The sequence below is a fragment of the Dermacentor andersoni genome, chromosome 3, assembly GCF_023375885.2.
Source record: "Dermacentor andersoni chromosome 3, qqDerAnde1_hic_scaffold, whole genome shotgun sequence".
Classification (NCBI taxonomy): domain Eukaryota; kingdom Metazoa; phylum Arthropoda; class Arachnida; order Ixodida; family Ixodidae; genus Dermacentor; species Dermacentor andersoni.
In genome coordinates this window covers 55,537,185-55,559,161 of record NC_092816.1, presented here as the reverse complement: position 1 = coordinate 55,559,161, position 21,977 = coordinate 55,537,185, and the positions used below count along the sequence as shown (strand labels likewise).

Genomic DNA, 21,977 nt, shown 5'->3' with positions numbered 1-21,977 from the left:
CTGCTTGATCCGCGCGAGAGTACGCGTGAAACCAAGATGCCCGGACGTTGGTTCGTCGTGGCATGCACGTATAACGTCGTCGCGGAGAGTAGCGGGAACAACGAGCAGGAAAGCGGTTGCCGTAGGGTGAAAGTTCCGCTTGTATAGGATGCCGCCACGTAGGCAGAAAGATGACAAGTGACGCGCGAACTGCCGTGGGGGTTGTGGGCGGCTTCCTTCAAGGTATTCAATCAAGGGCTGGAGCTCGGAATCTTGGCGTTGCTGGTGAGCAAGGTTTAAAGACGGAAGAGTACAAAGAAATCCCGAATCGTCGTCAGTATCTAGTGGTGCGGGTTCGACGGGGGCGCGGGAGAGACAGTCGGCGTCAGTGTGTTGCTGGCCAGACTTATAGACGATGGTCACATCAAATTCCTGCAACCGAAGGCTCCATCTTGCGAGACGGCCTGAAGGATCTTTGAGATTCGCCAGCCAGCAGAGAGAGTGGTGGTCGCTGACGACACGGAAGGGGCGTCCGTACAGGTATGGGCGGAACTTCTGGATAGCCCATATGACTGCCAGACATTCTTTTTCAGTTGCTGAGTAGTTTGTTTCAGCAGCAGACAAGGTTCGGCTGGCATACGCAATAACGCGCTCAACACCAGCTTGAAACTGTACGAGTGTCGCTCCGAGACCAACGTTACTAGCATCAGTATGCACTTCTGTGTCAGCCTCGGTGTCAAAGTGACCAAGGATCGGTGGTGTCTGTAGACGTTGCTGAAGGTCGTGGAAGGCGTCGGATTGTGCCGGGCCCCAAACAAATGTGACGTCGTTCTTGATGAGTCGTTGCAAAGGTTCGGCAATTTCACAAAAATTGGGTACAAAACGGCGGTAATACGCGCAAAGCCCTAAAAATCGGCGGACATCGTGTTTTGTCTTCGGTATCGGGAACAGAGCGACTGCCATGGCTTTGTCAGGGTCAGGGCGCACACCGGTGCTGCTGACAATATGACCTAGAAATTTGAGCTCCTCGTAGCCAAAGTGACATTTTTCGGGCTTCAGGGAGAGGCCGGCGGTGCGGATAGCTTGAAGAACCGCCTCAAGCCGCTGGATGTGTTGGTCAAACGTGGTGGAAAAAACAACTACATCGTCTAAGTAGACTAAACACGAGTTCCACTTGAGGTCAGATAAAACTGTGTCCATCATGCGTTGAAATGTGGCCGGAGCGGAACACAATCCAAAAGGGAGGACCTTAAATTGATAGAGACCGTCGGGTGTTATAAACGCCGTTTTTTTCCTGGTCCCGTTCGTCAACTTCAATTTGCCAGTACCCACTACGCAGATCCATTGAAGAAAAGTAACGGGCATGTCGCAGGCGATCCAAGGAGTCGTCAATTCGAGGAAGTGGGTAAACGTCTTTTTTCGTGACCTTGTTCAGTTTGCGGTAATCGACACAGAATCGTAGTGAACCGTCTTTCTTTTTAACTAATACAACAGGTGAAGACCAAGGACTTGTCGATGGTTGAATGACATCATCGTCGAGCATTTGTTTAACTTGATGACGAATAGCATCCTGTTCTCTTTGCGACACGCGATAAGCGTGTTGGCGAACAGGTTGGACGGTCGGTTCAGTGATGATTCTGTGTTTGATTAAAGGAGTCTGTTTGACCTTCGACGTGGTGGCGAAACAGTCGCTAAATGACGATAGCAGAGTGAGGAGCCTCTGCTTCTCATTTTGGTCTAGCTGTGGGTTGACGTTGATGTGACTGGTCAAGTCCACATCGCTGGGTTCCGGAATCGAGATTGTCGTTACCGAAGCACAGGCGTTGGAATCGGCCACAGTTTCAAAGTAGGCCATGGTGGTATGCCTCGCAAAGTGCTTGTATTCGCCACTGAAGTTGGTAACTAGAATCGTGGTTTGCCTATGTTGGAGCTCTACGAGACCTCGTGCGACGCCGACTTCGCGATCCAGCAATATGGTGAGGTTACCTTCGGCAATGCCTATTCCTAGTTGTTCTTGGGGGCATTCAACGAGGACGAAGATGCTACTTCGAGGCGGTAACGTCACGCAGTCATCGACCACGCGTAAAGCCGCGCGGTGATGTTCATCCTCCACACTCGAATCCGAAGAAACGTAGTTAGAAAAAGTCACGAACAAGTCACGAAGGTTAATGATCGCCCCATACTCCTGGAGAAAATCCATGCCCAGTATGACTAGCCGAGAACACTTGGGCAGCACAAGGAAAGACGCTACGAAAGTCGAAGTAGAAATTGCAAGTCTGGCGGTGCATCGTCCAATGGGTGACACGAGGTGTCCTCCGGCCGTAATCAGATGTGGGCCGTCCCACGCTGTCAGCACCTTGCGTAGCCGAGTGGCCAGTGAGGCACTCATAACCGAGTAGTCAGCTCCCGTATCGACAAGTGCAGTTACCGGATAACCGTCGATTGAAGCAGTAATAGCAGCAGAAGTTCTTTTTGCAGTTTCGAATGAAGGCGTCAGCGGTACGTCGCGAGGGGATGGCGTCGGCGGAGGATATTTGACGGTTCGCATGACAGCGGCCTCACCCCCGGAGGTCGCCGTTTTCAGTTTCCCCGGCGCGGGCTTCCACCGTTGACTCCAGCGGAATCAAAGGCGGGTCGAGGACGGTTTGGTGACGCGTACCGACGAGGTGAAGGCGACCGTGACTGTCTTCGCTGTTGGGCAGGAGGAAGCCGGTTATTTTCTAAGTATTGCTCGATGTCGTGCGGGCGTTCGCCATAGCGCGGGCAACGGGCGTCCGGATGGTATCCCCGCAGACCAATCCATCGGTACTGGCAGTCGCGATACATGTGACCAGCCTCCCCGCAGTGATAGCACAACGGACTGTTGTCGGGGGCGCGCCATACTGTAGATTTCCGCGGACCAGGATGAAAAGGTGCTTGCGGATTCGTGCGGTGGATCGGACTTGGGGAGCGTCGAGAAATCCCAGCAGGCGGCTGTGAAAAACGGCCCGTCGACGGCGCGGAAGCCCGAAGAGCATCCGCGTACGAGAACGTGGGAGGTTCGGGTCGTGTTGGTGGCGAAGGATGAACCACTTTGCCGATTTCTTCCCGAATGACATCCGTAAGAACCGCGGCACTGGGAGGTGCCGGAGCTGATGCATAGGACTTCTGCAGTTCTTCTCGAACGATTTGTCGTATTAGCTCGGTAAGGGACTCCCTGTCATCATTTGCAGGTACGAGAGAGCATGCAGCAGTCATGGTGGTCTGGCGTTCATACTGCGAGAGCCGCTGCCGAAGCATACGTTCTATGACTGTTGCCTCACGAACGAACTGAGAGACTGTTGTAGGAGGATTGCGCACGAGGCCCGCGAAAAGCTGTTCTTTTACGCCTCGCATTAACAGACGCACCTTCTTGTCTTCTGGCATTAGTGGATCGGCCCGACGGAACAATCGCGTCATGTCTTCGACGAACATGGCGACGGTTTCGTTTGGCATTTGGAACCTCGAAGACAGTGCCTGTTCGGCTCTTTCTTTCCTTTCGGGAGTGCAGAAGGCTTCGCAAAGCAGTCGGTAAAACTCCTGCCAGCTGGTAAATGAGGCTTCGTGGTTCTCGTACCATACTCTCGCCGCGTCTAAAAGGGAAAAGTAGACGTTCTTCAACTTACGGCGATCGTCCCAGTCGTTAAACGCGGCGACCCGGTTGAAGTGGTCCAACCAGTCTTCAACGTCCTCAAAGGCGTCGCCATGGAACGGGTTAGGCGTGCGAGGCGCGTTGAGAATGCATGGTACGGCAGCATTTGGGATCCCCTCGGTTTGGCTTGCGGTAGTTGTTGACATCTTCCTCACGGAGCTTGCCAGGGGGCTGTATTGCGGTGGAAGACCTTGGAGGCGACGGCTGCTTCGATAGATTTCTGCCGTCCCCGAGGTACTGGCGTCGGTAGCTTCTGGTTGAGGACCCGTAGGCATACGATGGATGCGTACCCAGCACCTCCACCAGTTTGTCACGAGAGGAAAAGCCAGTCAGTCAGTTCTAAGCGAACGGCCGTTTACAGTTCGTTTTCACAGCAGCTACCACACACACTTCTTCTTCCTCGACATCTAGCGTAACTAGCGCGTGCCAATATTGTTACGTGTGGAAAGACACAAACAATAGAAACTACTTACACGGTATTTACACTGAGGCAGTGTAAATACCTGCCCCCCTCCTTCCGAAATGCGGCCGCCGTGCCCGGGATTCGATCACACGACCTCGTGCTTGGGAGCCCAACACCCTAGCCACGGAGAAACCACGGCGGGTGCAGGTCTCCGTCGGTGGACGGGAAACATTACCGGGAAATGTTTACATTACCCATTTACACAAATTACGATCACTGGATATCTGCCACTGGATATTTACTGCTCTTCAAATAACCTTTTGGTGCAAACTTTGGTCACTCGGTATGTGTTGCTGGTTATGCACCCCCTTTCATATTATTCATAATACTGAACAATATCAAACATGTAATCAATAATTACCGTCCAGTCATAAGATACATTGCTAATAGCAATAACGTCGCCGGTTATCTGTAAAGGAAGGGCGCATCGTCAATATGAATTTGCATTGAAGGGTTGCCATAAGGCACAAATCTTGTTACTAAGATTTCGTATGCCGATTATCTTTGTAAATCACTACACAATGTCTATGAAATAATTCTTTTCGTGTTTCTGAAGGTATTATTGCCGTTCGCGTGTTTAATGGTCACGCGATTTTGTTTTACGAGACCACGATGCGGAGTGCCCCCACTGAACTTTTTCCTTCACAGGCCTGACCTGGCTATATCACATGTGTGTTCTACGTGCAGTGACAGTGAATCTCTTGACTTCCTTTATCGATGTCTCCGTTCATTATTCAAAGCTCTTCAGAAGATCCCTTCCGATAATTTGTCTTGAATTCGACACCACCGGCAATTGTTTCCTTTGGCACTACCGTGCTAGATTATAGCCACAGGAACGTTAACGTCTCTGAGCCCCTCTGCAACATTCTGCGAGACAAAAAATGATTCCTTGCTAAAATTGTTTACTTTTTGTGCTCACATAACGTTTACTGCAATATTTAAATATTTGAGCCTTGATATCTGCAGCAGTAGACATTTTAATTCACATATTTAATAAAGGTTTCAAATTTTTTCCCTAGAAAAAATAACGATAGTAACAGTCTTTCCACCGCCAGACTGCTGGCCGGTCTCCCATAGTGGTTTCCGCCATTTAACTAAGGAACAAAATCGAGAGTCAATACGTGACAATAAAACCAATTCGCAGTCACAAGCTATCACTATTGATTCGTCTGCAGCCGCTTAAGTGGTAGCTATGTATTTGAATATTGGAGGGGATGTTGTGGAATAAAAGGAAGGAGCAGAAATTTTTTTAAAACAAAAGTGTAATTTTACTGGAACGATTGCAGAAATACTTAACTGCGGTATTCGTGACAGCACTGGCAGGTACTGCACAGTTTTTTTTTATCATGTTTAAGAAGCATATACTCCCATGTCCGGAAAAATTATTTTATGAGAAAACTCCAACCCACTTCGGCACAAATTTGCAATTTTGTTATTTAGTTTAGTGGACAATCTTTCAATTATTACAGATGATAAACATTAGAATTAAAACCAATAGACTGAAGTTTATATACAGTTATATAATTTTCACTTCGCATAGACTAAGCAAAAAGACTGCTGCCTCTAGCACTAGTTAAGCAAAGGCTGGCAATTTTAAAAGCTTTCTTCAAGACACCGAGTTCACTCCTTGGGTCGCCGTCACCCCGGGCACCTCGTCTACCGCCGGTGTTAAACGCGTCATTGCTTACCACGAGCTTTCTTTGCCATACTGTACAGCTCCGGTTTAACGGGCTGCTTGGCCTCCTCCAGAATTGCTATCAGTTTTGCGGCATACATCTGCTGGGCCGGAATGATGAACGTGTGAACCACGGCTGGTTCGCCTGAGCGCGAGACGTGGCTCGACCTATGCGCGTAGAGCTCCGGGCAGTCCGGGCAGTCGTAGTTCACCACCAAGCACACGTTCTCGAGGAGCAAGTCATGCGCGACCTTGTCCGTCGTCACGAGCACATTTGACGCACCAGTCCGGAACATGGAAACGATCCAGTCGCGCTCCTTTTTCGTCTTCATGCCGTGAAGGCCAATGGCAGACCAGCCACGGACTCGCAGTTTCCACGCAAGCTCGTCTGCCTTCCTCTTCGTGTCGGTGAATACAACGGCTTTCTTTGACTTCTCCTTGAGCCCGTCGTCCAAGAGCTGGGCTAGCTTCGTTTCCTTCTCTTCCTCCTGGCAAACGTCGACAGTCATAACCACGCTATCTTCAGCGGGTAGCTGTGCCATCCCAAACTCGATTTCGATGTAGTCGTGGAGCACGTCGTCGACAAAGGGCCTAAGCTCGTTTTGCCAGGATGTGACCCACATTATCGTCTGGTGGTCCGGCCGGCAGAGCTCGGAAACCTTGATGACATGGGGCTTGAAACCCGTTGCCAGCATGCGGTCTACCTCGTCCAGCACGAGGTACGTGCAGCGGTGCAGATTCAGCTTGCCTTCTTCGAGGAAGTTGATGAGGCGTCGAGGCGTGGCCACGCAGATGTGGCAGCCCCTCTTCAGCTCGTCGTACTGACCTTCCTTGGGCTCCCCGCTCGAGGCGCACACGCTTCGCAATGCAGCGTGCCCACCCAATTCTAAGGCTACGTTGTGAATCTGCTTGGCCAGCTCTCGTGTCGGAGCCAGCACGACGGCGATGGGCCCATCTCCATGTTGCAGGGGCGGCTGCCGGCTGACGTGGATTACTGCCGGCACGAGGTAGGCCAGCGACTTGTGTGATCCCGTCTGCGTGATGCCCAGAAAGTTTCTGCACATGAGGGCGATGGGCCAGCAGTGTGCCTCGATGCACGTGGGCGAAGCGTGGTCGCGTGAGGCCTCGATGCTCTTGACGATGAAGTCCGGGAAGTTGGATTCTTCCAGAGCAAGGATGGGCTTCGGGACGTTGTTCCCTTTCACCGATATGCCGTTGACGTTTCTGTAGGCGTTCACTTTGGCCATCGACCGGCTTGTCGTGGCAGGGTGCCCTACGTACAGGTTCTTCTCCAACGGCTGCAGCCTGATCTTTGTCCAGTCAGGCTTGCGTAAAAACCACCCAACCTGGCTGTTCCGGTAGTTATTGGCTGAATTATGCAAAACGTAAAACCTATTCTCGAGAAAGTCTCCTTGGGGTCTCGCTAGACGCGGTGGTGGTGGCCAGAACCACATCATTTCGTTCCCCGCCTTCAACAGAATGTCTTCTACGATTTCGGCGTCGGCGGCGTACGGGCCCGGCGGTCGTTGTTGGAGCGTTGGTGTTGATGATGATGACGTCATAGACTGCGGCGCATACCCACTGAGTGGTAACAATAGACCAAGAATTTACATCTGCATCTAAATCGCGAAAAACAAGAATAATGAGGTCGGAAAAGCAAAAGACGTTATCGGAACAGACTTTAATTGCTCGATAAAAGAAATAAAGGAAGCAAATTCACAGCAGAGCCCATTTCACGCTGAATGTTTGTGTTAAAGGGACCGAGAACCGCCCTTCTCATGCCGTGGGATGCTGGTTGAAATGAAGACATGGTGATTTATATGAATAAAATCGAGCATGATATTCGCTAGTAAGTAAGAGTCGGTGGATGAGCTAAACCCTCGCAGCAAACACTTCATTTCTTGAGAATGAGATCAAACGTCCTACGTGATATGCTTTATGCGCTGGGGGCAAAAATGCTGAAAGATCTGTGGCCAACGGAGCGGGCGTGGCAAGAGGCAATGCGAGCTGCAGACACAGACAAGAAATGTATTACAGCGCACACACATGGTATCTGAAAGCTAAAAGCTACAGTTCATCGTCAAATAGGGGCGTCTAAAGGTTACTATGAGTGCGCTACCACCACTGAACTGGTATTCCAAGATACCCACGCCGTGCACGTATACACACTGCTACCTAACAGACAACCGCAAGCACAGTCCACGCTAAGCGTATGGTCCCGATGGTGGCGCCGCTTGATTTAGCAGCGTTCTTTCCTGGAAACATGCGTCCCAATACTGCAAAAAAATATATGACGCCGGAAACTCGTTAGTGGGACATGCCATAGAGTGCGAAAACATACTTCCCATTTTCTCATTTCGCACACACGTTTCTGACGTATGCGAAGCCGCCCGGTCGTACGACGTTTGCGTAATTTATTACTTTTAAAACATTTACTTTAATGTGCAGGTTTATTTAGTGATGTTAGGACGATGTTCTCTGCATGAATAGATTATTAATGAGGCTTATTTAATCACGAGTGCCCTTAATAATTATTGTTGAGACAATATTTTACTCTAAATTTCTCTTCAGAGCCTAATTAGGTTAATATTCGTTAGGCTTAATAATTTCGTTGTAATTAACCTCCAATTGGCTTCCTTATCCTTATATAAAGATGAAACGAGAGCCTCGCGGCCACCACTATTGCGAATGTCCCGTCTATTTTGTTTTTTCACGCTATTTAGTAGTTGTGCAAGTCACGCCTTCCTCCCAAATCATGTAAATAATGACGGGATCCCCAATACAGAAGCGTTATACCTATTGTCCCCTTTCTGTGTGTGTTTTGCCTAATGCCTTGCGTGTCGGAGAAAGTCTGACAAAGAAAGTCCTTATTTGCTTTCGTTATCGTCGCTTTTTTGTACTGTTATCTATTATAGCGAGTTTTTACATCCTATTAGTAACTAAGGAATGAAATAGTGTGAAAACATTATATACATCGTATATGAAACGCCTGCATTAGGAAACCCCTCAAAAAATGTAAACGGAAGAAATCTGAAATTGCGAAATTTATTCAGCGAGAACACGACATTCGACGAGATACATTCCAATTTTCGATATCTACGATAATGGCATCCCCTAATGAACAGCAGACCAAAGCGCACGTACAGTCTTGTGTCCGCGGCGTGCATTTCCGAACAAACTGAATGTCGCGCGCGACATGACTGTTCTGGCCACGCAATGCGAGAGTGCGTCGAGTTGCTACTGCACAACAGAGAGGTTCGCAGAAATTTTTTGCAGGCGGAGGGGGCGTGCATTCGTTGGGTGGTGGGGTGGGGGTTGAGGCGAGGTAGGTTAGCACCAAAGATGCATTATTTGCGGTCTGAACTGCACACATGAAACCAAAATTAGAAACAGCAAATTAGTGCCGGGCTTGGAAAAGCTACATTGAATTTTATTATTGACCAACGAACTAAACTTAAGCAAAATGCGAGAAGGCACTATCACTTGGTGAAAAGAGTGATCAATTTCGTTGTGCGAAGGTTCTCAACTCATGTGAACTGATCACCAGCACACTGCACAATATGTTGACCAATATATACAACTGCAGTCAGTCTGTCTTCCTTCAATAGCAGCTGAAGACACCTCAAGTTTTTCTGGGCAAATATCGTGATTACACGAGTTTTAAAGTCATTCCTGTGTTTCATTACACGCTCTTTGTGCACATTCAACATACTAAGGACATGCAGCCTGCAATTTGTCATTGTTGGGCGTAGCCAGGTTTTTACTCTCCTCATTGTACTGAAGCAGCGATCGACAGTCCAGGTGGTAACTGGCAAGGCCAGAGCTTTTCGAAACGCGCGGAAGAATGTCTTGATCAGAAGCAGAGGTTCACAGTAAGTTATTTCTGAAGCGTCCCAGTTTAAAAATAAATTATGGGTTTTACGTGCCAAAACCATTTTATGATTATGAGGCACGCCGTAGTGGAGGACTCCAGAAATTTCGACCACCTGGTGTTCTTTAACGTGCACTTAAATCTAAGCACACGGGTGTATTCGCATTTCACCCCCATCGAAATGCGGCCGCCCTGGCCAAGACTCGATTCCGCAATCTCGTACTCAGCAGCCCAATACAATAGCCACTGAGCAACCACGGCGGGTGTCCCCAGTTTCGTTGTACCACATCTCGTATCAAGAGATGCCCGCTTGCTTGAAATTTGCGATGCAGTAAAAGCCTTGGAGTTCTTCGGCAAGAACAGCAAACTCAAAATGGCTCAAGTACTTCATTTTTGCTGGAGGCAGCTACAGAAGCTTAAAGCTCTTCCCATTGCTTTCAGAAAATCGCCGAGCCAAAGAGGCAGTGAGAGAGTACAAGTAAGGCACATATGTTACCACATGGTAGAATTCCTCCGGTGAATGAATCCCGTAGACGTTTCGGTCCGTCTGACGAGAGACTTGACTTGGTAAAGATATTGTTACGTGTGGAAAGACACAAACAATAGAAACTACTTACACGGTATTTACACTGAGGCAGTGTAAATACCTGCCCCCCTCCTTCCGAAATGCGGCCGCCGTGCCCGGGATTCGATCACACGACCTCGTGCTTGGGAGCCCAACACCCTAGCCACGGAGAAACCACGGCGGGTGCAGGTCTCCGTCGGTGGACGGGAAACATTACCGGGAAATGTTTACATTACCCATTTACGCAAATAACGATCGCTGGATATCTGCCACTGGATATTTACTGCTCTTCAAATAACCTTTTGGTGCAAACTTTGGTCACTCGGTATGTGTTGCTGGTTATGCACCTCTTTTCATATTATTCATAATACTGAACAATATCAAACATGTAATCAATAATTACCGTCCAGTCATAAGATACATTGCTAATAGCAATAACGTCGCCGGTTATCTGTAAAGGAAGGGCGCATCGTCAATATGAATTTGCATTGAAGGGTTGCCATAAGGCACAAATCTTGTTACTAAAATTTCGTATGCCGATTATCTTTGTAAATCACTACACAATGTCTCTGAAATAATTCTTTTCGTGTTTCTGAAGGTATTATTGCCGTTCGCGTGTTTAATGGTCACGCGATTTTGTTTTACGAGACTACGATGCGGAGTGCCCCCACTGAACTTTTTCCTTCACAGGCCTGACCTGGCTATATCACATGTGTGTTCTACGTGCAGTGACAGTGAATCTCTTGACTTCCTTTATCGATGTCTCCGTTCATTATTCAAAGCTCTTCAGAAGATCCCTTCCGATAATTTGTCTTGAATTCGACACCACCGGCAATTCTTTCCTTTGGCACTACCGTGCTAGATTATAGCCACAGGAACGTTAACGTCTCTGAGCCCCTCTGCAACCTTCTGCGAGACAAAAAATGATTCCTTGCTAAAATTGTTTACTTTTTGTGCTCACATAACGTTTACTGCAATATTTAAATATTTGAGCCTTGATATCTGCAGCAGTAGACATTTTAATTCACATATTTAATAAAGGTTTCAAATTTTTTCCCTAGAAAAATTAACGATAGTAACAGTCTTTCCACCGCCAGACTGCTGGCCGGTCTCCCATAGTGGTTTCTGCCATTTAACTAAGGAACAAAATCGAGAGTCAATACGTGACAATAAAACCAATTCGCAGTCACAAGCTATCACTATTGATTCGTCTGCAGCCGCTTAAGTGGTAGCTATGTATTTGAATATTGGAGGGGATGTTGTGGAATAAAAGGAAGGAGCAGAAATTTTTTTAAAACAAAAGTGTAATTTTACTGGAACGATTGCAGAAATACTTAACTGCGGTATTCGTGACAGCACTGGCAGGTACTGCACAGTTTTTTTTTATCATGTTTAAGAAGCATATACTCCCATGTCCGGAAAAATTATTTTATGAGAAAACTCCAACCCACTTCGGCACAAACTTGCAATTTTGTTATTTAGTTTAGTGGACAATCTTTCAATTATTACAGATGATAAACATTAGAATTAAAACCAGTAGACTGAAGTTTATATACAGTTATATAATTTTCACTTCGCATAGACTAAGCAAAAAGACTGCTGCCTCTAGCACTAGTTAAGCAAAGGCTGGCAATTTTAAAAGCTTTCTTCAAGACACCGAGTTCACTCCTTGGGTCGCCGTCACCCCGGGCACCTCGTCTACCGCCGGTGTTAAACGCGTCGTTGCTTACCACGAGCTTTCTTTGCCATACTGTACAGCTCCGGTTTAACGGGCTGCTTGGCCTCCTCCAGAATTGCTATCAGTTTTGCGGCATACATCTGCTGGGCCGGAATGATGAACGTGTGAACCACGGCTGGTTCGCCTGAGCGCGAGACGTGGCTCGACCTATGCGCGTAGAGCTCCGGGCAGTCCGGGCAGTCGTAGTTCACCACCAAGCACACGTTCTCAAGGAGCAAGTCATGCGCGACCTTGTCCGTCGTCACGAGCACATTTGACGCACCAGTCCGGAACATGGAAACGATCCAGTCGCGCTCCTTTTTCGTCTTCATGCCGTGAAGGCCAATGGCAGACCAGCCACGGACTCGCAGATTCCACGCAAGCTCGTCTGCTTTCCTCTTCGTGTCGGTGAATACAACGGCTTTCTTTGACTTCTCCTTGAGCCCGTCGTCCAAGAGCTGCGCTAGCTTCGTTTCCTTCTCTTCCTCCTGGCAAACGTCGACAGTCATAACCACGCTATCTTCAGCGGGTAGCTGTGCCATCCCGAACTCGATTTCGATGTAGTCGTGGAGCACGTCGTCGACAAAGGGCCTAAGCTCGTTTTGCCAGGATGTGACCCACATTATCGTCTGGTGGTCCGGCCGGCAGAGCTCGGCAACCTTGATGACATGGGGCTTGAAACCCGTTGCCAGCATGCGGTCTACCTCGTCCAGCACGAGGTACGTGCAGCGGTGCAGATTCAGCTTGCCTTCTTCGAGGAAGTTGATGAGGCGTCGAGGCGTGGCCACGCAGATGTGGCAGCCCCTCTTCAGCTCGTCGTACTGACCTTCCATGGGCTCCCCGCTCGAGGCGCACACGCTTCGCAATGCAGCGTGCCCACCCAATTCTAAGGCTACGTTGTGAATCTGCTTGGCCAGCTCTCGTGTCGGAGCCAGCACGACGGCGATGGGCCCATCTCCCTGTTGCAGGGGCGGCTGACGGCTGACGTGGATTACTGCCGGCACGAGGTAGGCCAGCGACTTGTGTGATCCCGTCTGCGTGATGCCCAGAAAGTTTCTGCACATGAGGGCGATGGGCCAGCAGTGTGCCTCTATGCACGTGGGCGAAGCGTGGTCGCGTGAGGCCTCGATGCTCTTGACGATGAAGTCCGGGAAGTTGGACTCTTCCAGAGCAAGGATGGGCTTCGGGACGTTGTTCCCTTTCACCGATATGCCGTTGACGTTTCTGTAGGCGTTCACTTTGGCCATCGACCGGCTTGTCGTGGCAGGGTGCCCTACGTACAGGTTCTTCTCCAACGGCTGCAGCCTGATCTTTGTCCAGTCAGGCTTGCGTAAAAACCACCCAACCTGGCTGTTCCGGTAGTTATTGGCTGAATTACGCAAATCATAAAACCTATTCTCGAGAAAGTCTCCTTGGGGTCTCGCTAGACGCGGTGGTGGTGGCCAGAACCACATCATTTCGTTCCCCGCCTTCAACAGGATGTCTTCTACGATTTCGGCGTCGGCGGCGTACGGGCCCGGCGGTCGTTGTTGGAGCGTTGGTGTTGATGATGATGACGTCATAGACTGCGGCGCATACCCACTGAGTGGTAACAATAGACCAAGAATTTACATCTGCATCTAAATCACGAAAAACAAAAATAATGAGGTCGGAAAAGCAAAATACGTTATCGGAACAGACTTTAATTGCTGGATAAAATAAATAAAGGAAGAAAATTCACAGCAGAGCCCATTTCACGCTGAATGTTTGTGTTAAAGGGACCGAGAACCGCCTTGTCATGCCGTGGGATGCTGGTTGAAATGAAAACATCGTGATTTATATGAATAAAATCGAGCATGATTTTCGCTAGTAAGTAAGAATCAGTGGATGAGCTAAAGCCTCGCAGCAAACACTTCATTTCTTGAGAATGAGATCAAACGTCCTACGTGATATGCTTAATGCGCTGGGGGCAAAAAAGCTGGAAGATCTGTGGCCAACGGAGCGTGCGAGCCAATAGGGAGCGCGAGCTGCAGACACAGACATGTATTACAGCGCACACATGGTATGCGAAAGCTAAAAGCTACAGTTCATCGTCAAACAGGGGCGTCTAAAGGTTGCTATGAGTGCGCTACCACCACTGAACTTGTATTTCAAGATACCCACGCCGTGCACATATAGGCACTGCTACCTAGCAGACGACCACAAGCACAATTCACACTAAGCGTATAATCCAGATGGTGGCGCCGCTTGATTTAGCAGCGTTCTATTCAGGAAACATGCATCCCAATACTTCAAAAAATATATGACGCCGGAAATTCGTTAGTGGGACATGTCATAGAGTGCGAAAACATACTTCCCATTTGCTCATTTCGCACACATACGTTTCTGACGTGTGCGAACCCGCCCGGTCGTACGACGTTTGCGTAATTAATTATTTTTAAAATATTTACTTTAATATGCAGGTTTAATTAGTGATGTTAGTACTGTTGCCTGCATTAATATATTATTAATTAGGCTTATTTAATCACGAGTGCCCTTAATAATTATTCATGAGACAATATTTTTACCCTAAATTACTCTTGAGAGTCTAATTAGGTTAATATTCGTTAGGCTTAAATAATTTCGTTGTAATTAATCTCCAATTGGCTTTCTTATCCTTATATAAAGTTGAAACGAGAGCCTCGCGGCCGCCATTATTCCGAATGTCCCGTCTATGTTGTGTTTTTTCACGCTATTTAGTAGTTGCACAACTCACACCTTCTTCCCAAATCATGTAAATAATGACGGGATCCGAAATACAGAAGTACTAGACATAGTGTCCCCTTCATTTGTTTGTTTTGCACAATGTCATGCGTGTCGGAGAAAGCGTGACAAAGAACGTCCTTATTTCCTTCCGTTATCATCCATGGCTTTTCGCTACTGCTAACTTCTATAGCCAGTATTTACGTCCTCTACGTAACTAATGAATGAAATAGTGTGAAAACATTATATACATCGTATATCAATAAAAAATAGAAACGCTTGCATTAGCAAGCCCCTTAAGAAAAGAAAAAGGAAAACAAACTTAAAAATTAAATTATGAGGTTTTACGTTCCAAAGCCACTTTCTGATTATGAGGCACGCCGTAGTGGAGGACTCCTGAAATTTCGACCACTTGGGGTTCTTTAACGTGCACCTAAATCTAAGCACGCGGGTGCTTTCGCATTTCGCCCCCATCGAAATGCGGCCTCCGTGGCCGGGGATTCGATCCCGCGACCTCGTACTCAGTAGCCCAACACCATAGCCACTGAGCAACCACGGCGGGTGTCCCCAGTTTCGTTGCACCACATCTCGTACCAAGAGATGCCCGCTTGCTTGAAATTCGCGATGCAGTAAAAGCCTTGGAGTCCTTCAGCAAGAGCAGCAAACTCAAAACGGCTCAAGTACTTCATTTTTGCTGGAGGCAGGCAAGTTTTATATGAACAGAACAAACGTCTACGGACTTTTCACGAGTCAACTATCATACATTAAGCTTCATCGGAAAAAAAAAAGAATGAAAGATTTACACAAGGCTTCTCAGCTTCGGCAATAACTAATTTCACAAAGATCGTTGCTCTTAATTTTACGCTTCGCAATGCATCACCGTCACCAGATGTTTCGAGCTCATGATCTGTCGGTTGTGATGCCGAGGGCCCCGCGTGGAGGCTCCGCGTCGCCACAACTTTCTGTCACACGTCGCCCGCAGCCTTTCCAGACCCGCGTTGCCAGTTGCGGTCGCTGCTCGAAGTCGCAGTCACAGAGGCCCACGTGCTGAGGTCCTGCTTACATCTCTTAGGAGTGAGCAGTGCAGGAGGGCGCTATGCTGATGTCTCTGGCTTCATGGGCCGCCGCTCGCCGGAATGATCCGCGTGGATGATATGCGTCACGTATCGGTGGTGCCGAATCGGGAGACCGTAGTCAATCGTTCGGCACGTTCGCGAAGGGCGAAAACAGAGGAAGAAGGTGAAGAAAGGCATTCCTTTAAGATCGACCAAACCAAGTCAAGTGGCAATTTCTTATCAAAAATTATCACATGACACGTATACCACATATCCATTAATCTCGTATATTCATATGAGAACACATATGAACCATATGTGTTGCCATATGATCACAAAGATCAAAAAGATTTTTTGGTAGCGAAGGGAACCAAGGAAATCTGAAGAAAAATTGTTTCCTTGGCTTGTGACGTATTGCAACTATTAAGTGGGGTTAAACTTTGCCGAAGGCTTCGCTTTCTTAGAAGTAAGAGGGAATGAAAGTGAGAAAAAGGCAAGTTTGCCACCTGCGGGAGCCGAACCCACAACATCGGTCTCACGTGCGCGGTGTTCTTCAAATGGAAATAAGGTGGCATCTATCCCTGCATCAACGTTGCCCAATATTTCACACCAATAAAATCAAATGGTTAACTTTATTACACAATAATATGAAAAGTGCTTACAAATATATTTTGTCCCATTGCCTAAAGCTACTCGTGATGGGTTCGATACGAAAAATGCATTGCAATAATTAGCAGTCTTATACAAACGAAATAGCGAAAGTATCATACATAAGCGGTAAATACTATATATAACCACCAGAACTGCGCTAAAAACGAACAAAGCAAAACAAACAAAACTCAAGGACGTGCTTGGCAAGATAAGAAGTGGCATTTGCACGTAATGTCAGAATTTCTTGCGAGTTGTATTTCAAGAGGCAAATTATTCCACTGCTTAACACCAGAGAATTGAATTAACCTTTCGCCGTACACATTCGAACTTAAAGGGAGATTAAGATTATCGTTGCGTGCATGCCCTATGTTTAACGACGGAAACGTGAAAATGGTACGCGGCAGAGGTGTGCTTGTGTTTATTATTTTATTTACTAAGGAGGAAGTCTTGTAGTCTCGTATGTCAGTAAACGGCAGTATACGCAGCCTCTGAAATAGAGGATTAGAGGAATGACGCACCGACGAGAAAGTAATCGCACGAACAGCTCGTTTTTGTAATTGGAATAACGGATTAAGGTATGTGATGTACGTTTGGCCCCACGACTCGCAACAATAGCTAAGGTGGCATTATCAAATGAAGGATGCATCGTCAATATGAATTTGTATTGAAGGGTTGCCATAAGGCACAAATCTGGTTACTAAGATTTCGCATGCTGATTATCTTAGTCAATCACTACACAATGTATCTTAAATAATTGTTTTCGTGTTCCTGACGTTATTGGCGTTCGCGTGTTTAATGGTCACGCGATCTTGTTTGACGAGACTACGATGCGGAGTGCCCCCACTGAACTTTTGCCTTCACAGGCCTGACCTGGCTATATCACATGTGTGTTCTACATGCAGTGACAGTGAATCTCTTAAGCCTTCCCTTATCGATGTCTCCGGTTCATTATTCAAAGATCTTCAGAAGGTCCCTTCCGGTACATTGCCTTGAATTCGACTCCACCGGCAATTCTTTCCTTTGGCACTACCGTGCTAGGTTATAGCCACAGGTACGTTAACGTCTCTGAGCCCTCTGCAACCTTCTGCGAGAGACAATGATTCTTTGCTAAAATTGTTTTTTACTTCATGTGCTCAGATAACGTTTACTGCAATATTTATATATTTGAGCCTTTGAGCCTTGATATCTGCAGCAGTAGACATTTTAATTCACATATTTAATAATGGTTTCAAATTTTTTCCCCAAGAAAAATTAACGATAGTAACAGTCTTTTCACCGCGAGACTGGTGGCCGGTCTCCCATAGTGGTTTCCGCCATTTAACTAAGGAACAAAATCAAGAGTCAATACGTGACAATAAAACGAATTCGCAGTCACAAGCTATCTCTATTGATTCGTTTGCAGCCGCTTAAGTGGTAGCTATGTAGTTGAAAATTGGAGGGGATGCTGTGGAATCAAAGGAAGGAGCAGATATTTTTTTTAAACTAACGTGTAATATCACTGGAATTATTGCAGAAACATTTAACTTCGGTATTCTTGACAGCACTGGCAGGTATTGCACAGTTTTTTTTATCATGTTTAAGAAGCATACTTCCACGTCCTGAACAATTATTTTCTGAGAAAACTCCAATCCACTACGGCACAAATCTTTCAATCTTGTTATTTAGTTTGGTGCGCTATCTTTCAATCTTACAGATAATAAACATTACAGTTAAAACCAATAGACTGAAGTTTATAGAGATTTATATAATTTTCACTTCGCATAGACTAGTAAACAGGCTGCTGCCTCTTGCACCAGTTAAGCAAAGGCAGGCAATCTTAAAGGCTTTCTTCATGACAACGAGTTCTTTTCTTGTGCCGCCGTCACCGCGGGCACCTCGCCGACCGCCGGTGTCAAACGCGTCGTTGTTTAGAACGAGCTTTCTTTGCCATACTGTACAGCTCCGGTTTAACGGGCTGCTTGGCCTCCTCCAGGATTGCAATCAGTTTTGTGGCATACAGCTGCTGGGTCGGAATGATGAACGTGTGAACCACGGCTGGTTCGCCTGAGCGCGCGACGTGGCTCGACCTGCGCGCGTAGAGCTCCGAGCAGTCCGGGCAGTCGTAGTTCACCACCAAGCACACGTTCTCGAGGAGCAAGTCATGTGCGACCCTGTCCGTCGTCACGAGCACGCTTGACGCACCAGTCCGGAACATGGAAACGATCCAGTCGCGCTCCTCTTTCGTCTTATTGCCGTGAAGGCCGATGGCAGACCAGCCCCGGAGTCGCAGCTTCCACGCAATCTCGTCGACCTTCCTTTTCGTGTCGGTGAAGACAACGGCTTTCATTGACTTTTCTTTGAGGACGTCGTCTAAGAGCTCGGCTAGCTTCGTTTCCTTCTCTTCGTCCTGGCACACGTCGACGGTCATCTCCACGCTATCTTCAGCGGGTAGCTGCGCCGTCCTGAACTCGATTTCGATGCGGTCGTAGAGCAGGCCCTCGACAAAGGGCCTGAGCTCCTTGTGCCAGGATGTGACCCACATGATCGTCTGGTGGTCCGGCCGGCAGAGCTCGGCAATCTTGAGGACATGGGGCTTGAAACCCATTTTCAGCATGCGGTCTACCTCGTCCAGCACGAGGTACGTGCAGCGGTGAAGATTTAGCTTGCCTTCTTCGAGGAAGTTGATGAGGCGTCGAGGCGTGGCCACGCAGATGTGGCAGCCCTTCTTCAGCTCGTCGTACTGACCTTCCTTGGGCTCCCCGCTCGATGCGCACACGCTGCGCAATGCGGCGTGCTCATCCAATTCTAAGGCTACGTTGTGAATCTGCTTGGCCAGCTCTCGTGTCGGAGCCAGCACGACGGCGATGGGCCCATCTCCCTGTTGCAGGGGCGGCTGCCGGCTGACGTGGATGACTGCCGGCAGGAGGTAGGCGAGTGTCTTGTGTGATCCCGTCTCCGTGATGCCCAGAAAGTTCCTACAGGTGAGTGCGATGGGCCAGCAGTGTGCCTCGATGCACGTGGGCGAAGTGTGGTAGCGTGAGGCCTCGATGCTCTTGACGATGAAGTCCGGGAAGTTAGACTCTTCCAGAGCGAGGATGGGCTTCGGCACGTTGTTCCCTTTCACTGATATACCATTGACGTTTCTGTAGGCGTTCACTTTGGCCATCGACCGGCTTGTCGTGGCCGGGTGTTCCTCGTACAGGTTCTTCTCGAGCGGCTGCAACCGGATCTTTTTCCAGTCAGGCTTACGAAGGAAACATCCAACGTGGCTGTTCCGGTAGGCATTGCCTCCATACCGCGCTTCACGAATCTTATTGCCGCGGAAGTCGCCAACGGCTCTTCTTACATGCAGTGGTGGATTCCAGAACCACATCATTTCGTTCCTCGCCTTCAACGGGATGTTTTCCGCACTTTGGTCACACGAGACTTTGTCACTCCTGGCGTCGGCGGCGTTAGGGCTCGGCGGTCGTTGTTGGAGTGTTGTTGTTGATGATGATTACGTCATAGACGGTGGCGAATACCCACTAATTGGTCAACAATCGGTCAAGAATTTACGTCTGCATCTAATTGTTGAAAAGTAAAAAGCAAAAATCGCAAAAGCAAAATACTTTATTGGAACAGACTTTAAATGATTGAGAAAAGAAAGAAAGAAATATTACGGCAGAGCCCATTTCACGATGCATGTCGGCGTTATAAAGGGACCTGTGTCTCGCGTTTAAGTTTAATGGGACGCTCTACCAAGACGGGTAAAGAAAAATAAGACGAGTTCTTGATCAGCTGCTATTCCTGCTTCGCTTTGGTTTTTCAGTTAAATTTGTGCGTACCAACGCCTCCGTGGCGGGTACAGTATTAAAAGCAATGACGGACGTTCCGCCCCTTCTGCCGCCATGGTTGAGTGCTGGCCTCCAGATGCAAGTCGTTCTGCTGCGCCGGACCATTTGAATGTGGCACTGCCAAGGTCACCAAGCTGCTCTGACGAGCACGACATGAAATCCGACGGTGGGTATACCGAGGCCACAAACCGCCAGTTGATGAGGAACCTTCGTAGGACTGCAAGCGTGAGTGAGCTAAACTACAATAAGCCGCCCTCATAGCACACGTATACAATAGCCCAAATCCCCGCCGCTGCCTCAGGCAACCTCAATTCCCTCAGTAGGCAAACTCTAACTGCCTCTCTTGGGAGGCTGGCTCCAGGGCAAATCAGAGGGATCTTTATTATTCCGAGAGGAAACACACTGTTTTTGTGTCGACACGAACCATCATCAACACTTTGAAAGCTGTTACCCAGCTACGAAATATACTTTTCCACTCATTCATCGTACATGGAGGCAGCACCACCACCGGCGTGGTCGACGATGTGGATAAATATATTGATAATGCAATCTGCCAATGTTCACCTCCTCAACTGTCCATGTCACAGACATACAGCGTTTTGGACGGTCGATCAGCATAAAGGTCATTTTTGAGGGAAACAAGTTACCAACACATGTGAAAATGGGACATGCGAGACATCCTGTCCGTCCATATTTCCTTAAGCCATTACAGTGCCGTAAATGTTAAAATCAGGCACGTACTGCTCTGTGTGCGAACAAGGCGACATGTCCCCGCTGTGGTCCCCGCTGTGGAGTCTACATATGATGGGCCTCACTTGAAGTGCCCTAACTGCGATGCGCCGCATGAGGCAACGTCAAGGGATTGTCCAAATCAAAGATTGAAACGCAAACTGAGCGGTGACAACAAAGCGCACGTAAAGCTACGAGCCGTCGGCCCACCTAGGCTGCGCCACCAAAGCAGATCGCTTTCAAGCTAAAGCCCGCGCGACCATGCGCGGCCAAAGTACAACACCGCCCCGCACTCCCCTCCACCGGTGCCATGCGTGCGACGGAATACGGCGCGCTTCCTCCGCTTGCGCACGCGAGATTGGGCCGCCATCGTCGGCTCACCGTCACAGGTTTCACTCGCACACATATCGTACGGCGCGCGAGGACGATGTTATCGCGAGACGAACCCGGTACGTATGCATCGGAAAGAAAACCTGTAGCAGCTGCCAGAGTAGGTCAACCCAGCGCTCCTCCGCTTACCTTTCCCCTCCGCGACGCTTCGCCTCGTTTCTCCATCCCCACTTCGCTCAACGCTACCTACACGTTCCTCTAGGTGGCGTTACTTTGCCGGGCGCTCAATGCGCTCCTTCGTGCATTCCACGTCGCGTGACTCTCTGCACCTCCAGGCGCCTTTCCCCCGCCGCTTGTTTCGCGGCTTCAACAGACACCGCCGATTTCATGAGCTGGGTCACTTACGCTTGCGCGTAAGTTGGCCGCGTCTGTACCGCTGCCCTGAAGTTATATATGGAGGCAAGAATAGGACGCTTAAGCTTCGCCTTTAAAAGTGAAAAGCGATAGCATTCAATGATCCCTAACTGCTTCTCACGCATTGCAGCAACTGCAGCTTTTCTAACCGTAATGTTTACGGGGAAACGCTGGCGGCAAACGCTATGCATGACGGCGAGCTTTCTGGTAGAAACGCGGCCTCTTGCGTGGTCCGATCTTTCGTTATTGTTTCGCACTTTTAATATTTCAATCTGAGAAGGAAGGCATGCGCTGTCGGTGTTTTGTTTCATCACATTTATTTGTC

At 48.4% G+C, this 21,977-nt stretch overlaps 3 pseudogenes; all 3 read right to left on the bottom strand.

The window, feature by feature from the left end:
• Positions 1 to 5,789: 5,789 nt before the first annotated feature.
• Positions 5,790 to 7,349, bottom strand: LOC129388044 (probable ATP-dependent RNA helicase DDX5 pseudogene; annotated as a pseudogene).
• A 4,584-nt stretch (positions 7,350 to 11,933) lies between these two features.
• On the bottom strand, positions 11,934 to 13,502 carry LOC129388046 (probable ATP-dependent RNA helicase DDX5 pseudogene; annotated as a pseudogene).
• A 4,551-nt stretch (positions 13,503 to 18,053) lies between these two features.
• Positions 18,054 to 19,804, bottom strand: LOC126520802 (probable ATP-dependent RNA helicase DDX5 pseudogene; annotated as a pseudogene).
• Positions 19,805 to 21,977: the final 2,173 nt, after the last annotated feature.